The 17,494-nt window shown below is 40.9% G+C and overlaps 1 protein-coding gene across 1 annotated transcript in view; it reads right to left on the bottom strand.

Annotated features, from left to right (window-relative positions):
- Positions 1-17,494, bottom strand: part of GFOD1 (Gfo/Idh/MocA-like oxidoreductase domain containing 1) — a 151,216-nt gene that overhangs the window by 65,872 nt on the left and 67,850 nt on the right. The window lies entirely within an intron of this gene.

Genomic DNA, 17,494 nt, shown 5'->3' with positions numbered 1-17,494 from the left:
CCTGTAGTTCTACCTCACAGAACTATTCTGAGGATCAAATGAGCTAATGATATATGTAAAAGTCAGTTATTACTATCCTGACTTGTACCCTCTATCAAACTACAAAGAGATGGTGTCCTCTATAATCATCATAATAATACAACCAAATCCCTTTTATTATGGAAGTACCTTTCTACAAGAAACTCCAAGGAATCCATCAGCAGATACCAGAGGGACTACTCACTTGCCCCCTATTCCTCTTCAGCCTATTACTTCTTTTTTTTCTAGAGGAGGAAACGGAAGCCCAAAAGAGTTAGTTCAGTTCTGCCAAAGACCTGCCAGCAGGGTAGCCAGAACTTAAAAAGTGGATTTTACTTTGCCTACTGGGGGTTCTTTCAGCCTTGCTCTTATAGATTCAAGTAACTTAGTTCAGCTAACACATCAGCTCCCATTTTACCTAACAATAGTTTTCTTCTAACCACTGATAATGTTTTAAAAGTCTCTGAACCTTATAGATATTGAGGTTTGGCCCCCAGTTTACAGCTCCCCCCACCAGTTACACACACACACACACACACACACACACACACACACACACTGTATATAGGTGCATGTTCTATATGTGAGTGTGTATATGTATATATATACATGTTCTGTATATGTATATACATGTAAGTATATGTTTATGTACGTGTGTATAGAGAGAAGAAAGAGAAGAAGAAGGGGAGAGAGAGAAGGTGAAGACAGACAGGGTCTCCTTATCTCACTCAAGTTCTATATATGTATTTACACGTAGTAATACGTATATGTAGTGTGTGTGTGTGTGTGTGTGTGTGTGTGTGTGTGTGTGTGCATCAAAGGAGGGAGAGAAGAGAGAGATAGAGAGAGAGAAGAGGGAGGGAGGGAGAAGAGAAAAAGAAAGAAAGAAAAAGGAAGGAAAGAAGGAAGGAAACAGATGGGGTCTCCTTATCTTACTCAAGTTCTATATATGTATTTACACATAGTAATACGTATATATATATGTATATATATATATACATATATATATATATATATATAGTGTGTGTGTGTGTGTGTATGTGTGTGTGTGCGTCAAAGGAGGGAGAGAAGAGAGAGAAGAGGGAGGGAGAAGAGAAAAAGAAAGGAAGAAAAAGGAAGGAAAGAGGAAGGAAACAGATGGGGTCTCCTTATCTTACTCAGGCAGCAAGTGCCAACAGTTTCCCACAAGCTGATTCCAATGCTGATCAGAATAGAAGCTTTAAGGGGCTCTATTTCCCTATGTGGGTTGATTCACCCATCCTTTCACAGCCTGCTAGCCTTCCAATTGTTGGGACTCATTACATTAGTGTTGGACGTGATGCAGACACTGGATCGTTGGCTTTTCCAGGCTCAAGAGACTTGCCAGCCTCGGTTTCCCTAGTAGAAGGAATTATAATCATGCACCACCACATCCAGCCCCTTCTTCATTGTTTACCGCCATTTACCTAAAGGTGCTTAACAGGAAGCCTTGGGAGAACAGCTATAGTTTTAAGAGCTCTTACAGAAGAGACTGTGTGGTATAATGGAAAGTGCACCAAGCTGGGAATTTAGTTAGCCTCTGTCTGTGGTGCTGCCTTTGCCACTTTGTCAGGTCAGCTGATGTATGTATCACCTCCCTTTCCCCATAACTCTTTTGTTCCAGTCCTTAATGTTTTCAGAGCTCCAGCACCAGCCGGAGGGGCCTTGGGGTGCCAGCCAGTGCTGTGTGGCCTTGGGTGAGTTACTTAATCTCAGTCCTTTTCTCTCTAAAAAATCAGGAGGTTAGTTAGACTAGAGGCTCAGCACGGTCCCTATCAGTTCTGAAATTCCTTGATGCTGCAGCTGAACTTTGTTCTTCGCCAATCACTTTTGTCATTCACTCTTTCTCCCAATTTCCTTAAACAGATCAGTCAAGTAGGATATAATGTCACTAGGTCCATGCTGGCAGAGGATCACCTGCCGTATACTCATGTTTCCCCACACATGGTAAGTATAGCTTGAGGAATATCATTTAATTACAGAGAAATCTAATTCTAAATCACACACAAAAGGGACGACCCAGACTCTAGAAACCTAGATTCTAGTCCCAGCCCAGCTCCTAAATAGCTCTTTGCCCTTGAGCAAGTCACTGGGACCCAGTTTTCCTCAGAAACTCTCATTTAATCATGGTAATTTGCATTTATATCAGTAGCTTTGAGCTTTCCACAATGCCTTCCTCATAATCACCCAGTATGTAAAACCCTAGTCTTCTCAGCTTAGTGTTCTTTTCATCACACCACAAAAGACAAGGTTACCTCTAAGATGGGAAGGTCTCTGATTCTAGGCCGTCCATTCAAATGGCAACACAGGCTTTGTTAGCCCTACCTAGGGAAGTCAATAGGAAGGACTGGTGCGTCTATTTATTGGCTAGAAGCAGGGAGTCCAAAAGAGACACCAGGTTACAGCAAAAAGAACACTAGTCCTGGAGTTAGAGAACCTTAGTTCAAATCCCAACTCTGATACTTAACACCTCTGTGTGACATTAAGTAGCTAGGTGGCTCAGTGGATAGAATGCTGGGCCTGGAGTGAGGAAGATAGGAGTTCAAATCCAGCCTCAGACACTTGCTAGCTGTGTGACCCTGGGAAAGTGACTTAACCTCTGTTGGCCTTAATTCACTCCAGGATCTCTGCCAAGAAAACCTCACAGACAGCATGGTCCACGAGGTCATGAGAGTGGGTCATGTCTGAACAACAAACAACAGCGTTAGGTAAGTCAGTTAACCTTCTGGAGTCTCATTTCCTCATTTGTAAAATGAGGTGGGGTTGGAGTAAATGGTCTCTGCGGTCCCTCCAACCTCTAACTCTATGAGTCCATAACCAAAGGCCTCACAGGACAGGCGAGATGGGCCACAAATAGAATTGGAAGTTTCGGGCATGAAAAAGACTTAACCCCTACCCTAGACCACTCTCTTTACAATGGAGAGGAAGTAGCCAAACTTGTTATTTCCTGATTTGTGACTACAAATGATAATTGAATCCTAGAACCATAACATGTCAGAACCGGAAGGGATCTTAAGAAATTATTTTTTAAAATTTATTTAGTATTTTCTCCCCCGTTATGTGTAAAAACAATGTTTATCATTTGTTTTTAAAACCTTGAGTTCCAAATTCTCCCCCTTCCTCCCTCCCCACTCCTCCTCATTGAGAAAGCAAGCAGTTCTATATAGGTTACATATGTGTAGTCATGCAAGACATTTCCATATTAGTCACATTGTGAAAGAAAACATAGACACCGCCCCCCGCAAAAAAAAAAAACTTCAAGAAAAATAAAGTTTAAAAAGTATGCTTCAATCTGTATTCAGACATCATCAGTTCTTTCTCTGGGGATGGATAGCGTTTTTCATCATAAGTCCTTCAGAGTTGTCCTGGATTATTGTATTTCTGAAAATAGTTAAGTCATTCACAACTGATCATCTTACAATATTGCTGGTACTTTACACACAGTACATTTCACTTTGCATCAGCTCATGTAAGTCTTTCCAGATTTTTCTGAGAGCATCCTACACATCATTTTTAAGAAATTATTTAGTCCAAACCCCTCGGTCTATAGATAGTAATTTGCTCATGTGTTTTATAAGTGTCTAGCATTTAAAATTTCCCGACCTGGTGTTTAAAATTCCTTAATCTACTCAACAGGGCAGGTAAGTGGCCCAGTGGATAGAACACTGGGCTTGGAGTCAGGAAGACTCATCTTCTTGAGTTCAAATCTGGCCTTAGACACTTATTAGCTGTGTGACCCTGGGCAAGTCACTTAACTATGTTTGCCTCAGTTTCCTCATGTATAAAATGAGCTGGAGAAGGAAATGGCAAACCACTCCAGGATCTTTGCCAAGAAAACCCCAAATGGGGTCCCAAAGAGTCAGACAGGACTGAAACAACTGAACAACAATAATCTACTCATCTAGGGGGCAGATATGTGATCAATCCGCCCTGTGTCCTAAGGAGAGCAAAGGCTCTGAATCTCCTTGGTCTTAGGTTAGCCCCAGTCTATACTACGTTTCTGTCGTAAGATTATTCAAAAGAACTTCATCTGGTCCATTTTCTACAGCTTCAGACTTGAAACAAGGAAGGCCAAGGACCGTGGTCTTAAAGGTAGCACTATTCTAGGTCCACAGTAGGTGACTAAAAACATCCTTGTTGATTTGTCAGGGTGGCCAAGAGGGCAGGGCCCCCAGTCAGCAATGTGTAAGTCTTGAGAGAGGGAATGATAATAATCCAAGCACTCATATGTCTATAGTACTTTTCAGTTATAAGGCAGGTTGTATACATTATCTCATTTAACCCTAACAATTTTTCCCCATTCTGTTCATATACAGTTGACTTTTTTGAACCCAAGCACAGGATTTCACATAAAACCCTATTAAATGTCATCATGTTAGATTTGGCTCATTATTCTATCCTACTGAGATTCTTTTGGATCCTTACTGTCATCCAAATATTAGTAACCCTGCCATATTTGTTTTGAGTCAGTTAGATAGCAGAGTAGATAGACAGTCAAGGCAAGGCAAGAGTATTTATTAAGTGCTTACTATGTACCAGGCACTGTTTTAAACAATGGGGATACAAATAAAAGCAAAATGAAAGATAAGCTCTGCCCTCAGGAAGCTTACATTCTAATGTGGGGAGAGGGGGTTGCAATAACACAAAAGATGGAGCTTGAAAATGAGAGGCACCTGCATAGGGTCATGGTGGCAAAGTCCAGAGAGAGCTAGAAGCACAGCCAGGAAGGGAATAAAATATGGTCTGCCTAGCTCATTCACAAAATGGAGGTTCTGGAAGGAAGGAACTCACCAATGGGACAAGGGAGCTGGCACAGCAGAGGAATGTTCCAGGGCAAGCTGAGAAAGCCCCAACTACTTATGGAAGCTCCAGGATGATGAGACAGTTGAGTCATGATGGTAAAGTTCAGGAAGTCAGAGGCATAACCAGGAAATATGGAATGCTAGACTTAGAGTCAGGAAGACCTAAGTCAGAATCCTGCTGCATACACTTACTAGGTGTGTGACCTTTGGCATATGACTCTACGTCTCAGTTTCCTCATCTGTAAAATGAAGGATTCGGACTTGATAGCCTCTAAGGACCTTTCCAGGTCTAAATCTAAATGATCCTATAAGTCATTGATTTAAATTATTGATTCCAGAGGCATGCCACTAGAGATTTTCCCCTTATTAAGTGTCAACTCTACAGAGGACACTATGCTTGGCACAGAGGATGCCAAGACTAAAAATTATAAAATCTCTACCCATCTTCAAAGAACTTACTTTCTTATTGCAGGAATAATATGAGATAAGGAGTAAGAGAACAATAGGGGCAAAAAAGGTAACAAGACAAAGTGTTCTAGGAAAACTTGAAGAGGCAGAACAGGACGTAAATCCACTAGTGACTTTTATTTGGGTTTAGTTATTCAATCAGCTCCAAAGTACTGAAAGTACTATATAAGTTCAAACAGGGAGATAAGTAAGAGAAGTGATTACCAAGGAAGTCTTTGTGTAGAAGGTAGGACTTCAGCCAGAGGCCACCTCCAAGTTGTCCTGATCTATGTCTGGCCACTAGACCCAGATGGCTCCAGAGGAGAGAGTGAGGCTGATTATTTTGCACAGTCCTGCCTCACTTAACTCCAATTCACTTGCAAGTCATGGCATCACCTTCTGATGTCATGGTTCTCTTTGAGAATGAAGGACAAAACAACAGCCTGTAAGTTCATTCTTCCTCTGTGACCTCCTTACCCTGGAAATACCCTTCACTCTTGTGGCCCATTCTTCTGATTGGTCAGTTCCTCCCAAAAACCTCCATTTTAAGGGAAGTGCCCAAGTTGGTCACGTCATCATTCCTCTCCAGGCTCCACTCCTGACTCTCCAGGATTCTCTCCACCACGTCCACACATGAGTGTGTACGGCATCGAGGCGGCACGGTAGATAACACACCAGGCCTGGGGTCAGGAAGACCTGAGTTCAAATCTGGCCTCAGACATTTACTAGCTGTGTGACCTTGAGCAAGTCACTTAAACTTTATTTGCCTCTGTATCTTTCATCTGTAAAATGGGGTAATGATAGAACCTACTTCCCAAATGAGATAATAATTTAAAAAAAAAACCAACCTTATCACAGTGCCTAGTACATTATAAATGCTACATAAATGTTAACTATAATAATACTAAATATTGATAATTAAATTAATAATAAACCTGATGAACATAATAACAATATATTATTATTATTCCTCTCCCTTCATCCTTTTTCATCTCCCTTTCATACGTAGTCCTCTTCTATCAGAGTGTAAACTCCTTGAGAGCAGGTATATGCTTTCTTTCAGCTTGTATTTATATTCCCAGTGTCTGACACACAGTAAGCACTTCACAAATGCCTGTTGACTTGACTTGACATTCTGATTAAGTTGCAGAGAGGGAGCAGACAGAGAAAACATTCCCTTTGTACAATGGTATCCAGAATTCAAGTCACTGAGTAAGTCGAGAAAATTTCTACTTGAAAACTAGAATCCAGTTTGGCCCTCCAGCTTAACACCCTCTGGGCACAATAAATACGCTGGGGACTCACTTTATAAATAATCTGAGTCTCTATACAAAATTGATGAAGCAACAGAATTCACTTCAGTCTCCCAGAGGGTGACAAACAATGCCTAAAGCTCCCTCTAACCTAAGGCCTAATGCTGCATCTCCCAGACTGCCCAGTGTTTAGCCAAGTACTCTTGGTCATCTTTCAGGAGAGAAGCCCTAGCAATAGCTAGAATGTCAAAGGAATTACTGAAGGGGAAGAGAAGGGAAGGGGAAACAGAAGAAAGGAAAGAGAAAGGGCCTAATGGAACAAGGAGGGTCCAGAGCCCTATCGAAGGCACCAAGTACCTCCATGGAGCAGTAGCAGTGAATACTGGGCTAATTTTACCATGAACCCTCCCTCACCGACATTCAAAAAAAATAAGCATACATTATTATGTATTTTTCAGTGTTCTTGTTGAAATACTCTGCCTGATGATTTACATCAAATGACAATCAAGTAATACAGTCAGAGCTGGGGGATTTCCCCCGCTAAATCTCACATGTGTATGTGTGTATGTGTGAAGAGTGTGTGTGTGTGTGTGTGTGTGTGTGTGTGTGTGTGTGTGTGTGTGTGTGTGTGTGTGTTTCAGGCTCTTTTCTTTTTACCGAAGTAAAAGGTCAACACTATGATTTGACAAAGGGTTGATCCTGAGTCACAAACCTTCCATGAGAGGACACTTTTACCTTCATTCCCCTTCTAGCTCCACAGCTTCATCCAACATAGGGCCAAGTAAATGGTTATATACCAATAAAATCCTGAAATTCTGAAACTATTCAAACCATCCCCCTACCTAACTTTTTTTTTGTCTCTTTGCTTAAAGCTGCTATTCAAACACAAAACTCTGGGTCAAAGGAAAATTAGAACACTAGAATTTCAACAGAAGATTGTGTATACACCTGTATTTATAGGAACCCTTCATTAACTCCTGCACACCTATCACGACCAACATGATTGACGATCTGTATCAAACTCATGCTTGGTTTCCCCACCTTTCTCACAGATTCAAAGAACTCTTCTAGGCACATTTGTGACAGTCTCAGAAGAATTCCCAGGCCATTTTGCCATAGGAACATTCTAAGAGAGAGAGAGAATAGATTTTTCAAAAGGGTCAAGACTGCTTTGCTGGTCAATCATGGACTTTCCCCCAGGGCTGGTTAGCTAATGGTATAATTTGACATAGAAACCTGTAATGGATTGATTTTTCAGCAGCTGCTTCCTTCCCACTGAGAAGCCTCGACTGGCTAGAACCAGAAATTGTAAGTTGTAATTTCTACAGAAAAAATAAATTGAGAAGGGGGAAAAAAATAGACAAATATGCTGTTGAAAAACAGACTGGCTATGACCCAGGTATCACATGGAGCATCTTCTTTAGGCCTCTCTACAGACACAGACGCAAAAAGCTTCCTTTCTTTCAAAATACACATTCCTCTAACTAATTCAATCCTTAGGTTCAGTTCAGGTGGCATTAACAGGATATTGGGAGTTTTGATTCTGAGAATGTCAAAAGAACCCTGGTTGAAACTACAGGTGAACTATGCGTACCTCGAATCTCAATAAACCTATGAGAATAAAATAAATCATAAAATTTCAGAATTTTAAGGAACCATAAAGAATACCAATCTAGCCAGATTATTTCATTTTACATATGAGGAAACTGAGGCTTAGAGAAGCCAAACAGTAGTTGGCAGTGATACTTCACAAGGAGCGCACCCATACCAATTATGTCCTGATTACTACCCAATAGTTTTTCCCTTTTGAAATCCTGTAATTGAGTGTGAATTATACTTTGGCAATCAATCAACAAGCATTTATTAAATGCCTACTAGATCAATTAATCAATAAGTATTAATTGGGTGCCTACTATGTGCCATGCTGTTTGGCATTGTGAATACAAAATTAAAAAAAAAGCTTCAGGAACCTTTCAGACTTGGGCTCATCCATGGTTCATTACGAGAAATCTTCTCCATGGAGAAGTATGGCTCTGGGACTGTATCAGTCTAGACTGGCAATCCATGGTTATTTAGTTCTGATTATTGGAATAATTGCATAGACTATACAAGACAAGTTATTTTACCTCCCTCTAGTCCCTTATCCACCTTCCCAATTAATAATAATAGCTAGCACTTATATACTTAGCATAAAACCCAGTGCTCAGAACAATGCCTGGCATATAGTAGGCATGTAATAAATGTTTATTGGTTGATTATATAGCATTTTACAGTTTGCAAAGTACTTTAAATATTTCACTTGATCCCTACAACAATCCTGGGACACAGGTGCTATTTTATCTCCATTTTACAGATGAGGAAAATGAAACAGAGATAGGATAGGTAACTTGCCCAGAATCACACAGCTAGGAAGTGTATGAGATTGGTTTTGAACTCGGGCCTTCTTGACCCCAGGTCCAGTGCTTTATCCACTGGGACACCAATTACTTTAAAAGCAATCAACAAGTATTTATTATATACCTACTACGTGCCAGGCACTGTGCTAGATACTGAGGTTACAAACACATAAGTGAACGAGTTAGTGCCTTCAAGGAGCTAACTATCTTGGTTTAATTGACTATTTCTCAAAATACAGGGCAAGGTAAAACACAGCCCTGGAAGAGCTGTTCCACTTTCTACTCTCTCTGATTATTTCATTAGTAAACATACCATCTAGTCTCCTAGGGAGAAACTCTACTCCTGGGATATGAATAATAAGAATATTAAGAATAATCACAAAGTCCCAATTGGGACTTAATTTAGGTCAGCTGTTAGAGACAGAACAGCAGCAACTCATCCCTAAAGGCATCGCTGTGGCATCTTCTTGAGATAGGCAGGCAACTTTTCCTTAGAATCTTAGTTGGAAAGCACCAGTCTCTCACCCAAAGCAGAATCTCCCTTGTGATATTCTTAACCAACAGTCATCTAACCTCACCTTGAACATTTCCAGGGATTGAAAACTCACTATTCTAACTGTTCCAAAGTTCTTCATTATGTATGTAGGACCAAAATCTATCTCCTTGTATCCTGCTCCTGTTCTGCCTTCTGTGTCCAAGCATACTGTCTACTCCCACTTCCATAACATCACTCCAAACATGGGAAGATGAATATCATCCTTCCCCCAACTCTTCTTTTTACAAAGGAGACTACATAGAGCTTCATATGCAAGTCAGAGAAAATCCCTTTTTAGCTCAAAAATTTTAGCTTTTACTAAACTACCTTTATAGGTAAAAAGAGGTTGGTCTAACAATAAATGTAGCACATCCTATAAATCTATCTTGTAGATCTATTCATATGTTCCCAATTCCTGGCCTAGAAACAAACAAAAGTTGACATACTGAAAAAGGTAAAATCTGGATGAAGAACTGATCTAAAAATTTGGGGCTCTGTGTCAGGGGTCCTCATTCGATGACTGAAAAAACTGAAATTTCCCACCCTCTTCTGACAATTCAACCAACAATTAGGGGGCCAGCATATGCAAATCACCATACTAGCTGCTACAAAAACAAAACAAACAGAACAAAACAAAAACCAGTTCTTGCCTTCAACAAGCTTACATTAGACAACCATACTTTCTGCCTTGACTCTTTTATTCCACTAGTAGCTAAAGGTCACTAGAAAACAAATACAATTGTTGACCATTTCTCTCTGGGCTAGTCTAAGACAAAATTAAAATATACATTTCCTATTCCTTCAGAAGAAAGGAAGAGGCAGACTGAGCACTCTTGCTCAGATGTGTTTTACAGCTGCTGACACGAATGGGGACCACCATACCTCAGCTTCCTCCTCCTCCTCCCTACACACCCTTGAGGCAACATTGGCAGGAAATGGGGGCCACAAAGCTGAGGGGCACCCACTCAGTGAGAGAAATTAGGCAAATTAAACAGACAGACTGGTTCTGGCTCCTTCCTCACACAACGGACTCAGCTTGTTTTTATGGGGTGACAATGGTCCAACAAAGTCTTGCTACATGTACTGAGCAAGAGTGCTTCACAAGAGAGAGTACAGCCTGATTTGGCTTTCCAAGAGAAGAAATGAGTGCCAGGAAACCACAGGAACATTACTTTGCCCTGTTCAGCATCCCAGGCCTTGGACTGATCCCACGGGTCACTTATTGTGTTATCTGGGTCAGAGGATAGGTCATAAGAAATGAATTGGAATGAAAAGCTCCTAATTGCACAGAACACAGAAGTACACTCCCTTCCTAACCGCCCCAGATTCACTCCTCCAAACAAGTACAGCAGTAGGGCCACAAGGAGCCCAACTATGTTTCCTGCCCCCTTCAGAGTCCCTGTTGTCTGGCTTCTGCCCCTCATGAAACTGAGTGAATGACCAGCAGATGTCCAGCAAGAAGGCAGCTGTGATGGGTAGAATTGTTTGCACAGACAGGCACATCAGGAACATGCAGAGCAGAGGATGAATGCTTCCCCCAGAAGACAATTCACCTGGGGATTTTTAAACAAAAACCCTGGGTCAATCCATATATCAATCATTAAGTGAGACACAACCAGAGGGTGTCCAAGTGGGATGAAAAACCTTAGGACTCTGGCCGCTGGGCCAAACAAAATAACAGGAAGGCAGCCCATGGCTGACGGGGTCTCTGTTCTACCTTATGTTTCTATAAAACCCAGCTTTGCCCCTTATTTCCTGGACTGTATATCTTTGAGTCTCAATTTCCTCATTTGTAAAAATAAAATTAGACTCAGTGACCTCTAAGATCCCTTCCACCTCTCAACCTACAATCCTATGAATTTTAAAAACTCTTTTCACATTCACTAATGCTAGGAGAAACAGGAACTCTTTGCATTTTTATAACACTTGTAACTTTACAGAGAAAAATTTCACAATGCTAGTTACCTCCTTTGATACTTACAGCAACCTAGTGAGAGAGTAAATTCAAAGTAACCCAGTGACAAAGTGTGGGGGAGTAATATTTCTTTCAATTAATAATAATTGCAGTATTTCCCTCAGAGCATTGTTGGGAGGTTCAAACTAAAGCATTTTGCATTTTGCAAACTTTAAAAATCCATGTTTTTATTAGTGGGTTTCTGTAATACTTTAAAAAGAAATTAAATTCACACAATTTGGATGGAACTAATTTTCAGGACTACAAAGACTTTATATAGTCATATAGTCCAATAATTTCATTTTACAGATGAGGAAACTGAGGCCCAGAAAGAATAGGTGACTTTCCCAAAGGGTAAGGGTCAAAGTCTGGATTCAAACCCAGGTCTTCTGATTCTAAATCCAGATGTCTTGGAGCATAACCATACCACTCAACCACTTCCTCCAGCTGAAGTTTCTGAGTAGTACTCACAAACAGGTTTAAGCTATTTAGGCAGAGTTTGGTTTCCCCTTTCCTGGTGAGTGACTGACACTGCCCTTAAAACTTCCAGTAGTATTCTTTTCGCTGGACACAAATGGGTTGGGCAGGCATTTCTCTGACCATTACCCCAAGTCATGCATGAGAAGAAAGCAAAGAAATAAGTATTTATTAAGTGCTTACTTATTAAACCAGGGACTCTGCTAAGCTCTTCGAAAATATTATCTCATTTAATCTTCCCAAGAACCCTGAGAGGTATTATTAACCCCATTTTGCAGTTGAGGAAACTGAGGCAGACACAGGTTAAATTACTTGCCTGGGGTCCTACAGTAGGAAGTGTCCAGAAGAAGGATTTAAACTCAGGAGAAAGAAGGCTTATGAATGTAACGGAATACTATTGTGCTGTAAGAAATATTGAAACAGATGATTTCAAAGAGACTTGAAAAGATGTATGAATTAATGCCAAGTGAAGTGAGCAAAACCAGGTCAACAATTTAACTATAAAATCAATATTATAATTATTATAAAAACAAACAACTTGAAGGCTTTTATAAAATAATGAAGAACAAAATTAGCAGAACCAGGAGAACCATTTATACAATAACAGCAAAAGTGGAAAGACAAACAACCACCTTCAATTACAGAATACCAATGATGAAGTGTGCGGTCCACCTCCCGATGCAGAGGTGATGGATTCAGGGCACAGAATTAGATAGGTAGAGAAAAATTTACATATATTTATACATATATTTTATATATACATGTAAGCATGTATGTATGTATATATTTGTATATATATTTATTACAGGGACTCTCTTTTTCTTTTTCTTCTTTCAGTGGGATGAGAGAATAAGATGAAGAAAAAATAGCTTTCTAGTAATTTAAAAAATAAAATTTAATTCTTTAAAAAAAAGAAAGCTTAGTCCTTGTCACAGGAATCCTACAATGAATATCTTTATCTTTTGAAACAAAATTATTTTGCCTAGTGAATAATCAATATTTCAATTAATTCCTCCCTTTTCAGATTTCTTCCAGTATGTCAAGGTGGCCTGGGCATAACCATAATCAGCACCATATATAACACTTAAACACAAAATCATGACAGGTACCATATTAGATAGAAATGTACAAGGTAGAATTTGAAAAGAGGTTTAAAGAAATTGCAGCTGAGCATGAGGCAGATACTTAGACCTGCTGGTCTCTAAGGACCCTTTCCCATTTTAGGAGTTCTACATTAGAAACCGACACCATTCCCTCCTCCTTAAAATCTCCCTCATTTTCAACCTCCCTAGAAATCTGTGGCTCCTCAGTAATTATTTCCAAACCTAGCAGCCTCATACTGGAGTCTAAGAAGAGTGTGAGCATTACTCACCCCAAAATAACACTAGTCACTACCTTGTGAAGGAAACTGGAAGAAGAGAGGAAGGTTGGGGAGGATGTGGGGGAGATGAGAAAAAAAACTGCAGCCATCAGTGGAAATACAGGCTTCATTTTCAGGTCACTTATCGGTCTCTGACACCCAAGATGCCTGACTTTCCACTAACAGTGTGTTAATAGTACATAGCATTTCAAGGATCTACTGAAGAAAGCAGACTTGCTTTTAAACATAATGAAAAACTTAAAGCAAAGACCACAGGTAAGCTTTTTAAAAAGCACAGAAAAGCTTCATTGAGAAAAGAGGGAGACGCCCTCCACATCAGAGGCACCTTTTGGGGTGGAGAGAATGATCTTCAATTATCTACTCTTTTATAGATCATCGTCATACTTTCCTATCTCCATATTCTAGTAGTAAACTGAAATTGTTTCTTGTAATTACTCCAAGGCAGAGTGGAGGAGGGTGATGGCACAATTCTCAGTTTCCAGACCCAGTCTCTCCCTCAGATCTGTATCACCTATTGGACATTTCAAACTGGATGTCCTGGCTATCAACATGTCCAGAACTCTTCACCTATTTAAAAAAAAAAAACCCTCCTCACTTCCAAACTTCCCTATTTCTGTCAAAGGCACCAGCATCCTTCTAGTCTCCCAGGTTAGGGTGAGAAATACAGGGAAAGTAAAGGATAAATAACAAACTGTGCAATCCTCCCACGGCAAGAGCAAGAGATAAAAATGTCCAGGTTTGGTTGGATAGCCTATGTGTTCTTGGGCAGAGCGCCAGGCCTGGAGTCAGGAAGACTCATCTTCCTGAGTTCAAATCTGGCCTCAGACACTCCCTGGCTGTGTGATCCTAGGCAAGTCACTGAACCCTGTTTGTCTCAGTGTTTTCATCTGTAAAATGAGCTGGAGAAGGAAATGGTAAACTACTCCAGTATCTTTGCCAAGAAAACTCCAAATTGGGTCACAAAGAGTCAGACACGACTAAAAAAATGACTAAACAACAACAACCACGTGTTCTATTAGGATTCTAGTGAGATCAAAGGAGAAAAAGGAAGGCCTCCATCCTAACAGGTGGAATCCCTATAGCAAACTTATGGAAGAATATGAGTAAAGCTAGTGACAGATGAGAAGGCACAGAGGTTATGAGTGCATCCCTGAAGGGAGAAGCCACATCAGTGAGAGCACAGAACCATTTGAGTGTTTAAATGCTCCCCCAAGCAAAGGTATGAGGCCAAAAGTGTGATGGATGAGCTCTTCCATCCACCAGATAAACTAAATTACTACTCAAAGGCACTGATGAGTGACCAGTGGCATTGAAGACAAGCCCGGGGAAAACACAGGCCAATTCATGACCTGGCAAGCCAGTGGAGCAGAAGAAACCCAGAGCACCTGCTATAGGGGTCTGAGACAATGAAGCCACCAGGTCTCATGATTGGGAGCCTCTCACAATTTCCTAGAGGGAAGCCACAGAGCTATCTTTGTGTGGAGGGGGAATATCATTGTCCAAAGGAGACTCTGGGTCCAATGTAAGATGGTCACTGCACATCATTAATTAGTTTGCTCATTTGCATGCCAACACCCAGCATGCACTTCCAGTTTGCTCCCGTTTCACAGATGTCAATCGCTTGATCTCTGGAGAAACCTTAGGAGGACTTCACAGCTTGTGCTGTGTAGCGCGTGAATCACACTCTTCTCTCTGACGGTGAGAAAACAGGAGTCTTCATCCCACATCTGACTTTTCCCAGCACTGCTAAGAACCAAGAGTGTGTCAGTTGCTGCTGAAGCAAAAAAGTTTAGATTTGGAAAGCCAGTCTGGCCAAGCCAAGTCTGCCTTGACGCTTCTGGAGCTCAGTCAGAAGACACTTCTCTGTGAGCTGCGTTCTTGTCATCATTTTAAGAGTTTTGCCCCAGACTGCCTACTAGGGGTGGGGAACCTGTGGCCTCGAGGCTGCAGGTTCCCCACCCCTATGCCCCAGAAGGAAGAACTAGACCGTGGTATCAGAAAGGCTTAGGGCAGCAAGCAATTTGGTCACAGTCATTGGTTTTGTACCACCCAAAATGACCATCTCATCGATGAGGCATGAGGCACCTGTGTGCTAAAAGATCTAGGTGTTCAATAAACTCATCACGACTTCTGTGACAGGCAGACCATCTGCTCAATAAGAGGATCACAGGGCCATCAGGCCCAATCTTCACATGCTATACATGAAGATAAATATCTTCATATGAAGAACATGCTACATAGCACACAGCACTATATGTACTGTGCATAACTACATATAGTGTGTGCTTAATAAACGTTATTTAGTCAAATTTTAGAACTCGCAGAAAATCCAAATCCCCCAGAAAGTTAATCAGTTTGCCCAGGGTCACACACCTAAGAATAATAAACAATACTAGCTACATTTATATAGTGCTTACTATGTACCAGATGCTGTGGTAAGTGCTTTACAAATATTACCTCATTTGGTCCTCATGACTCTGTGAGGTAAGTGCTATTATTATCTCCATTTAACAGGTGAGGAAACTGAGACAAACACAGGTTAAGTGACTTGCCCAGTGTCACACACAGAGTAAGAATATGAGATGGCACTTACTAGCTGTGTGACCCAGGGCAGGTCACTTAACCCCAATTGCCTTACAAAAAAAAAAATGAGATAGAATTTGAACCCAGGTCTTTCTGGCTCCAAGTCCAATAACTTCTCCACTATGGCATGCTTTTTCCTCCTTAAGTAAAATCTATGCTTGGAAGGTTTGGCCACTGAGATCCAGGATCCTAGCTATTAGGGGTAAACATAGGTAGTATTTTCTAGTGTACTACTCCTAGATCCAGAGAAATGTCACCAAGTCAGAAAGGGGGAAAGAAATTAAAGACAGAGCCTGACACCATGGCTGGTATGAAGCTACAATGACAGGTAAATAACTCTAAGTAAAGCCCATCAGGATTTCTTCAAGGACTCAATGGTATGGCCCTGTAGCCCCTGAGCCTCAAGCTACCCAAGGACAACAGTGAGCAGCAGAATTGTTGTTCAGTTGTGATAGATTATTCGTGACCCCATGGACCAATGTTGTCCATGGGTTTTTGTTGGCAAAAAATCCTGGAGTGGTTTGCCATTTCCTTCTCCACTGGATTAAGGAAAACAGAGGTTAAGTGACTTGCCCAGGGACACACAGCTAACAAATATGTGAGGCCAGTTTTGAATTCAGGTCTTTCTGACTGACTCCAGGCCCAGTGCTCTATCCACTGAGCCACCTAGCTGCCACCTAGTAGGAAGAGTAGGGGTTAGCTACTTCTGCTTCAGGCTGCTCTTCTTTTTCTGAGCCTCAAGTATCTCTGAACATTAAGTGGGTAAGCGAGAATGTCGCATCAGAGTAGTCTCTATTTTCCACTGAAGCTAGATTTTTTGGGGGAGGGAGGGGGGCAAAGTTTTCACTCTCTTTCATACTAGGAAGACAGGCAAGAAGAGAAAGACAGGCTGAAGTTCCCATGAACAGATCACTATCCCAATTCACCACCATAAATACAATGTGGTTTTCTAGATTCACTAAGATAGGGCTAGGTCTTGACATTAAAAGAGATGAGAGAGGAAGGCATCATGGGTATAGAGTTCTGGCCTTAAGAGTCAGGAAGATCTAAGTTCAAAAACTGCCTTACTTGTTGTGTCTTCCCTAGGGGTGAGTCACTTGACCTCTCCCCACCTGTTTCCTCATCTGTAAAATGAGGATAAAAATACCATGTACATTATAAAGTTGTGGTGAAGAACAAATAAGATAATATATGTAATGTACTTTGTAAACTTTACCATATTACATAAATGTTGTTGTTTAGTCATTTTTCAGCTATGTCCAACTCTTCCTAACCCAATTTGGGGTTTTCATGGCATAGTTTGCCTTTACAGATGAGAAAATTGAGGCAAACAGGGTTAAGTGACTTGCCCAGAGTCACAAAGCTAGTAAGCATCTGAGGCTGGATTTGAACTCAGGAAGATGAATCTTCTTGACTCCCAGGCCCACCACTTTATCCACCACACCATCTAGCAGCCTGTATATGAATGTTGCTACTGCTACTACTACTACTACCACCACCACCACCCACTACTACTACTACTACTACTACTACTACTACTACTACTACTACTACTACTACTACTACTACTACTACTACTACTACTACTACTACAACATCCAGAGTCAAAAGACCTGGGTTTGAATCACAA

Source organism: Phascolarctos cinereus, unplaced genomic scaffold, assembly GCF_003287225.1.
Source record: "Phascolarctos cinereus isolate Bilbo 61053 unplaced genomic scaffold, phaCin_HiC Scaffold_4;HRSCAF=312, whole genome shotgun sequence".
In the NCBI taxonomy this organism is placed as follows: Eukaryota; Metazoa; Chordata; class Mammalia; order Diprotodontia; family Phascolarctidae; genus Phascolarctos; species Phascolarctos cinereus.
The sequence above is the reverse complement of the archived record's forward strand: the minus strand, read 5'-3'. Positions and strand labels throughout refer to the sequence as shown.